Genomic DNA, 8,319 nt, shown 5'->3' with positions numbered 1-8,319 from the left:
CTGAACCTCCTGGACAATTTCATCTAAATGTGACAGGTGGGTAGCAAAGTCCCACATAGGGAGGAGGAGATAAATACATTGTATTTTAATATATGCCTAGAAAATGTCCTGAGCAAGGCTCTGCACAAGTAAGCTCCCCGGTCTTGTAAGGCATCCTTCCATGCCAGGGCCCCCCAGCTATTCCAGCTGTGTAACTGATGACAGCAGGCAGCTGCTATGAGGAGAGTAACTCTGGTGGCACCTGGACCGTGTGGAAGACAAAGGGTGACACCTATGAGTAACAGCATTCCCCCTGGAGAAAGTTGCTTTGAACACCCCACCTGAAAGAAAGCCCTCAGCCGGAGGTTGCAATTAGCAACACATTTGTGGATCTTATCAAAAGCTGCAAACCCATCAGTGACCACATCCATGGAGAACCACTCACTTAAGGAAGGAAGATGGGCCAAGATTGCAAGGGCAAGACTTCCATTCAGCCTGGCCAGCAACACCAGCAAACACTTACTGTAGACCCAGGATCTAGATCTAGTCTAGGAAAACCTGCCAAGGAGCAGAAAAGGAGCCCGAGCCCTGCTGTGCCTGCTCCCCACCAGGCTAGCCAGCACCCCTCTACCTGGGAGTCAGGATGTGTGCTAACCAGGACACAGCCGGGAGGGACAGGTCTGTACAAGCTGAAAGCACACCATTATTTCACCAAGGAGATAAAGCTTAGAATACTTTGTGTCTAAAAAGTACGTGTTTTTTCCTTTCAAGCTATCACTTCAGCTCCTAATGGATGCAAAATGTTTCAGTTTTATGTTAAACAGTAATAGGTGTGTGAGGATGAAAGGTATTTTCTGAGGAATGGTCTACCTTTGGAGCTAGATTGCTCTGACACTTGAGTGCTTATGACTAAACATTAGATGGCCTTTATTTTTTAAGATCTTTTTTTTTTCTCCCCACTGTTTAGTAGAGATTTTCCTGTTCATACCATCCTACATGATTTGTGTGCTTTCATAAGACATACATACACTTTCCAGATTTATGGCAGTTACAGTGATTTTTGGAACTTATTTAAAATGAAGAATATGGAATTTTATAAAACCTATACAAGTGTAGTGTATGAAGACATCCAAAACTGTGCTCAATTTGTTTCCTTTCTGTTATTGCAGTATAACAACGACGTAAGTTGGAGAGGTACATTGTATTTAATATCAATAACTTAGTCAAATGGAAAGGGCTGGCCTTTCCAGCTCTTCCTCAGATTAAAGATAATGAACATTCAATAGCCAACACTTGGGGCTATAAAAACCAGGCAAATTCTCACACAACTTGCTGCAATTGTGAATTAGCTTACACAGAGTCAGAAATGCTCATTAACACATTCATGAATAATGGTGAAAGACTTTGTGATCAGACCTCCCTTTTAATTCAGAAATAAGATGTCCTGTCTGCCAGTCTCTCTCAGTCAATTTTAATGCTCAAGAATTTTCTGTTGAATTTGAGAAGTTCAAGCAGCCCTCAACCCCTCTGCTAGATTTGCCACTGAACACAAAGCAGACTGATGAAGACATGGTGCACCAAGTACAGCTGCATCCTGCTCCATCATGTGCTCATCCTGCTCCAGTCGGTGCTAGCGGGGAAGAAAGCCTCTTTCTACCTGTCCCCCATCTTTTGCCTTGCCCAGGAAATTCAACCCTGAAATCCAAAGCAGATTGTTTAAACTGGCAAGGTGGGCACTCAGCCCAGGCATTTCCATTTTTTAATTGCCTTTTTATTTTACATTGCATTTGTTCTTTCAACAAGTCTGAAAAAAACATCAAGCTGCTCCATGAATGCTTCTTTGCCCCAAACAATGCGTGAGGACTTACACGTCCCTGCAAAGGCCAGGGGCCAGATGGGAACACACAAGGAATGTGTGTGAGACAGCAGAATGGGAGGAGTCCCAGTTCCCAGGCTTCAGCCCAGGCCTCAGCCTGCCCATTCTTACACAGGTGAGATAAGAGCACCAAGCACATCTGCCCACATCCTTTGCAAACTATTCCTTCAAGGAGGAGATAGGAGGGTTTGGTCCATACAGCTGTTATAAAGCACAAATTTTAGTACTAGTCAAATAATTGGAAAAGGTAAAACAGACTCATGTCACTCTGGTTCCCTGCCCAGCACATCAAGGCCATAGCATATTTACCATAAGCTCCTTCTTAGTAGGATGATAAGAAGGTGAGAACAAGGCAAATGGCTCTAATCCAGAGCCCCTGGGAGAAACACAAATTCTAAAGCAAGATACTAGCAAAAGGGACCACTTCTACCTTGCACACAACCATGTACCACGCACCATGTTGCATCTTGAGCTTCCAATCCCATAACTGTCCAGATCAAAGACCTGGCTGAAATATGCTGTGACTCTGTGTGCTATGGGAAGAACACCTGCCTGCTTAGACCTTCCTCCAGTGCAAAGTAAGAAATGGGAAACTTCAAGAACTTCTATGTTTCATTTGGTGTGACAAAAGGTACAGGAGCACAATCCAGACAAATCCAAGAACCAGAAAAGGAGCTGAAGTTCCCACTTCAGTTTCAACATAGCTGAGGAAGGCAGCGTATGATCATTTACAAATGTTGCAGTAGCTCTAAAAGCCCTTTGTAAGTTTATTTTACACTTAGACAAATCTCAGTTCAGCTATAACACATATAAAAGATTCAGAACAGATGTTCATACAATTTGTCTTACAACTAATGCAGATACATATGAATTCACAGGCACAAACTGAACTACAATAACCATTTAAAATGCAGGGCAGATACCACAGAAGTTGGATAAATTAACTTCAGATTACACATTATAAATTTCTGTCTGTGCTCATTACACAAAGAAGTATAAATCAAAACTAATCCCAGTTCTTGTTTTAAAGAGTCTAACATTAGCCCAAGCTTACTGCTCTCAGCACACTGCTTTGCCTAGACATCGAGTTAAAAACAATAAAAAACCCAAACAACAACAATGTGGGTGACTCACTGCAAGTCTTCATTTATTTAGTTTAAAAAATCCTCAGACTCCTCGGGATTTATTGCCAAAAGTATAATTAAATAGTCAGCAACACTGTTGTTTCAACTAGATAATAGTGTTCCGTTAAAACTACAAAGGAGCATAAACGTTTAGCGAACAGAAAATTATGGCCCATGTGTCTCAGTATTTTGTCTTTCACAGCTGACAATCACATCATTCCCAGAAGCACAAACAGGTCTCCAAAATGCACGTAACCCAATCCAGGGAGTATACAAATATACAAACGACCGAGAGCAAAGGAAAAATCAAAGCATTTAGACCACCAGGAAAGGTGACGAGGTAAGATGCCCTCTGGCCCTGCCAGAAGTCCATACCAAGCAGAAGGCTCCCATTAAAGAGGCTGAGCAATTTTGCCTGCTAATGAACACAGGTTTAGGACTCTTGCAATTTTGGGACAATTATTCTTTTTGAGCACAAGACAAATCTGAACAAGATTACACACATTAAATGATTAAAAGATATTATTTTACCTTTACTAAACACTCAGAGGAAGTAAAACAATATACTGAGAGCAGCAACAGTGAATGGCAAAACAGACTAGTTCAACAACTGGATGCCCATTAGAAGTTTTATTTGTTTTTACTCAGAACCAAAATAACTTAAGCATGTAATAGTGATTAAAGAGATTAAAACAAATAGGTGATTCATTAACATTGACAAAAATTATTATTAACTATGTCGAAGTGGAAGTATGAAAAAGAAGTCTGACACATGGATTAAATACACACAGTAAATGCCTACTGAGGGATAGTTCAAGAAGGTAGTTACTGAGACACTTTTTATACTGGGGGAAACTGAAGCTCACACATGGCATTGCTGCAGGAGCTAACAGAGTTGATCAGAATTAACAATTACTTAGCAGCTTTGTACCAGGCGATGCTGTTTGGCTAAGAAGTGTACTTCGAGTGTGCATAGCACCCAAGGCTGTTTTAGCTGACTTGAAGCAGCTAGAAGCAGGCTTTAAAATTAAAATCAGGTCATGACCAGGCTTCCTAGACCTGCTGGAGTTTAACCTGACCCTTGGCCCTGAGGCCCTTGTTCACTCACTGCTTCCACGGAGTTAACGGAAATGGAATAGTTACTGAACTGACAGCTGTTTTTTCAGAGTATGAAATCTTTTACACAGTCAGAAGGAAAACATGAATTCCACACCTGAGCAGTCCTGAGAGTCAAGACTTCCCACGAATATTTTTTAAAAACACACAAAAAAAATATTTACAGAACAACCAAAACAGAGAATTATGGAATATGCCATTACCTCCCACAATTAGGAAAATCAACAAATCTACAGATATTTGTAATCTTTGGAGACATATTCCCAAAATACAGGTATGTTGCAATATTTGACTTCACAGTTCACATGCACTTACTATGGCTTCCTTGGTTAAATATTTTGTAAGCAACTATTGTCTTCTTTATGAAGTTAGTACTATAGAACAATAGAACAGTATCCTGAAATAGTAAGATGTCTGAATAATTACTTCTTTTAATTAGCCACTACTGCCCCAAACACTGATTAAAAAGCTAATCATCCCAGGAGGACTTCCTAGATCAGCATTTGAAAGTGCTATTCTGCCTGTGTACAAAAGGACAGCTTAATTGGCTGCTCCATAACAATGGAAAAAAAAAACATTTAAGGTAACTATCAATGGTCTGCACTGGATTAATATTTGTGAAAATGCTTGACAACAAATGTCAGCTTGTGTAATATCATTTCCCCTTCAGATGTCCCTGCCAGAACAAGGATGATGTCCCTGCTGACCCTTCCACGGGGAAGAGGTTATGGGATCATTACAACCAAGTTAAAGTGACCTGGGAAAATCCCCTCCCTCCTGTTCTGCTTTGATTTTTGGTTTAGTCTCAGAGTTCAGCACCAGAGGGACAGCAGTGCTAACAGAGACCAAACCATCTGAATACCCTTACTCAGTTAAGCTTACGGCTACAAGTTCTGTGAGGTTCTGCACACTGATTCCCAACATTCCTTGCACAGAGATGGTTTTCTAGCAAACACCCATGACAGCATGTCTGACATTGAAAAAGTGCAAGAAATTAACACATCCTATTCCTGTTTCTCCATTCATTCCCAAATGAGTAACACTTTGGAAAATTCGTTTTGATGGGGAAAAACGAAATAAGAGTAGTCTGTCACCTAATTGCCACGCAGCATCTGCTGCTGGAAAACGTGTTTGACCCGCAAAAAAATAATTACGAACAACTTTGTGTATTATGGTACAAAATGCTTAAGTTAAATATTATGAAGGCAGCATCTACATTTACACACTGAGGACAAAACAGTAAACCAAAACTACCCTATGAAGAGTCCAAGATCAATTTCTGCCACAGATACTACCAAGCAGCAAGCTGGATGTGCACATGCCTCCACGGGCACACAGGGACGGGTCTGAACCCATTCCCACCTACAGGCTCACTCTCCCCTCGGTTATTTACCCACAAGCACATGCTCAGCTGCAGACCCAGGCTGGCCTAGGTCCTCCTTCATGTGGTCAGTCTGAGCTTGCCCCAGCCCCATCTGCCTGGTGCCCTGAGCAGCTCTTGCACCTCCTGGGATGCTGGCAGGAGTCACTGGGCTCTCCAGCCAGCACGAGAGCCACAGCAGGCAGCGTGCTGGGGCCAAGCGTGCTCCTGCGCAGCTGCAGCCCCAGCCCATGGGGGACTCCACACAGCACCAGGAAGAGCAGGGACGCAACCACAGAATTTACCAGGCAGCTCCCAAATGGTTGTACAATCGCTGCTCCTCATTCAGAGAAGTACTGGCAATCTCTAAAAACAGTTAAGTCTCACAAGTAGTGAGGTCACTGATTGACTTCACTAACGCAGTACAGCCATTACTCTGGAATTTTGTGTTGATCTTTTTTTTTCCTGTATACTACAAGTAAGAGCAACTTTTCAGCCTATAAATGCAGAAGTGAACCCTGGAATCATCATCATCTTTACACCCTGCAAAGGGGATACTCCCTCCTCCTCACCCTATGGCTCCCAGCCTCTGTTCAGTCCCCAGGGTCCCCTCGTCATGGCTCTGGAAATTGGATATTAACAGCAGCAGCAGCACAGACCTCTAAAACATTCATAGTGAGGCAGGGACATGCATTTCCTTCTGCACAGGTTCTGGTTTGAGCAGTTCTTGTCTTTCTGCCATTTGCTTGCACCCCCTCTGCACATGAAGAGCTCAGACCAATGAAAAATGGATGTCAAAAATCACCTCCACAAGATCAGGCTACCCTCAATGCAACACTCCCCTGAGCCAGTTCTCTAGTTGCACAAACAGCTCTACTGACACAGCTGAGAGGGTGGAACGGAGGCAGAACAAGTGGCCACAGCCTGCTTAAGTCGGTACTACCTCTGAAAAATGCATGTGCAATCATGCCTTATCTCTCCTGACCGATGGGAGTTCGTGGAAGCAAGCAGGCAAGACCCAGCTTAGGCACAAAGACTAAAGGGAAAGGCAGGGAGATAGGCATACTATCTTAAGGATAATCTCCCCTTCAAAGCTCCTCAGTTAACATTGGAATCAAACGACTGATTCATTAGCATTTTCACCTAACTGTTCACCTTCCTCCCTTAAAACACTACAGGACCCCAGTCCCTGCTCCTCCCCGCAAAGAGGGGCAGTGCAGGCAGCCCAGCGGGGCCGTGGCGCAGCAGGGTGTGACACCTCTCCAGCAAACCCGGCAAGTCCCACGGAACGTATTTTTCCATGCTTTCTGTATCTTCTCATCTGCTTAGTCCTTTACACCAGCACTTTACCAGCAAAAACACCCCACAAAAACATGTCCAATGACACTGACAAATTAACTGACCTCAAAATAATAAGCTTCTCTCTCCATTCTTTCCAGTAGGGAAGATCTGGTTTTAAGTAAAAGAAAGGCCATGTGGAGGAGACTAATGTACTCTCTGGATTAGGTTTTAATTGGATATAATTAGAGTCTAAAAAACCCATAAAAAACCCTTCTCATGCAAACCCCCCCCACCAGTCTATTATCTCATTTCACCTGGTCATCTCTTCTGGAAACAAATGTATTTGTCTTCTCATGTTACACTTACACAGCACAGGAAATTTCTTTACTTTTTATTTCCTTTTCAAACTCTTACCTATGAATTTTCTAAACACGTTAACCAGAAACAGATCACAGGCATACCTGCAACGGGGCAAGGGCTGTTACTTGAGGTTATGTGCTCTGCGCTGCTCGTGTTCCTCACAGTGGTAGCAGCAGCAGCACTACAGAGCAGGGGATGAAGGGCACTAATGCTCCAGTCTCAGTAGCTTACACCTATGCCATAGTGTTTCTGTTGGAAAGGAAGGATAGTCCTGTAGCTTAGGACTAGCTAGCAGGGAATCACTTTTGCCATAGTTTCTTACATGAGTTAGGTTTCCACTGCACTGTTTTTCTGTTTCAATGCTGACTGTGGTTCAAAGTTGCTGTTCCCACATCCCTCCGACCCTTCATATTCCCCTCCCACTCCTGTTAACTGCCCCTGATCTGCCGCAGCCTAGTTTCTGACGGCTGAAACTACTGGCCACCAGGCTCGGCCCGGGAGTAACTTATAGGCCCCATTCTCCTTCGTGCACTTCTGGAACTGCCCGACACTTCGGGATGCTCTCCATCACCGCTCGTCAGTTCTTTCACAGTTAATCTGCTTCGCCTCCCAACTCTGACTGCTCTTTCAGCCGCTCCTCCCAGCCCCACCGGCACCACTCAGGGCTCTGTCCTTATTCCCTTCTTTGCACTTAAATCATTTACTGTTCTAATCTGGTCACCTACGGCATTGGCTTCCAGCTCAGATGAACTCCTAAACTCCACTCTGTTCCCAACTCCTACCCCAACCAGTTTAATTTCATGTCAGTAACTACTTTTGCACAATCTCACTGCCAGCTGGTATTTGAAAAGGCCAGGCCTAATACACTTTTTAATCCTCCTCCTCAGAACCGTCCCCATCAGGGCAGCCAACCCTGCTGTTTTCTTTTGTCGGATAATCTCTTTCTTTCACTCCTTGATGGGCAGGTTGTCACCAAGCCTCCCCGTAACACCACGCTCCTCCTCTCCACCTCCTTTGGCACAAAGGCTCCTGGGGAGCCCAACCAGGGCTGGCACCTGAGCAGCACCGAGCGCCGCCGAGATTACCCCGTGCTGGGGCACTCCTCGCTGCACGGGGCAGCGGTGAAACACACCGACCACCTCCCGCGCCCCGTGTTCCCGGGCCCGCACCTCTCCCCGCGAGGGGTATAACGCCTTCCCGCCCGGCCCGACCCGCACAGGCCT

The sequence above is a fragment of the Acanthisitta chloris genome, unplaced genomic scaffold, assembly GCF_000695815.1.
Source record: "Acanthisitta chloris isolate BGI_N310 unplaced genomic scaffold, ASM69581v1 scaffold43772, whole genome shotgun sequence".
Taxonomy (NCBI): domain Eukaryota; kingdom Metazoa; phylum Chordata; class Aves; order Passeriformes; family Acanthisittidae; genus Acanthisitta; species Acanthisitta chloris.
Note: the sequence above shows the minus strand (reverse complement) of the source record.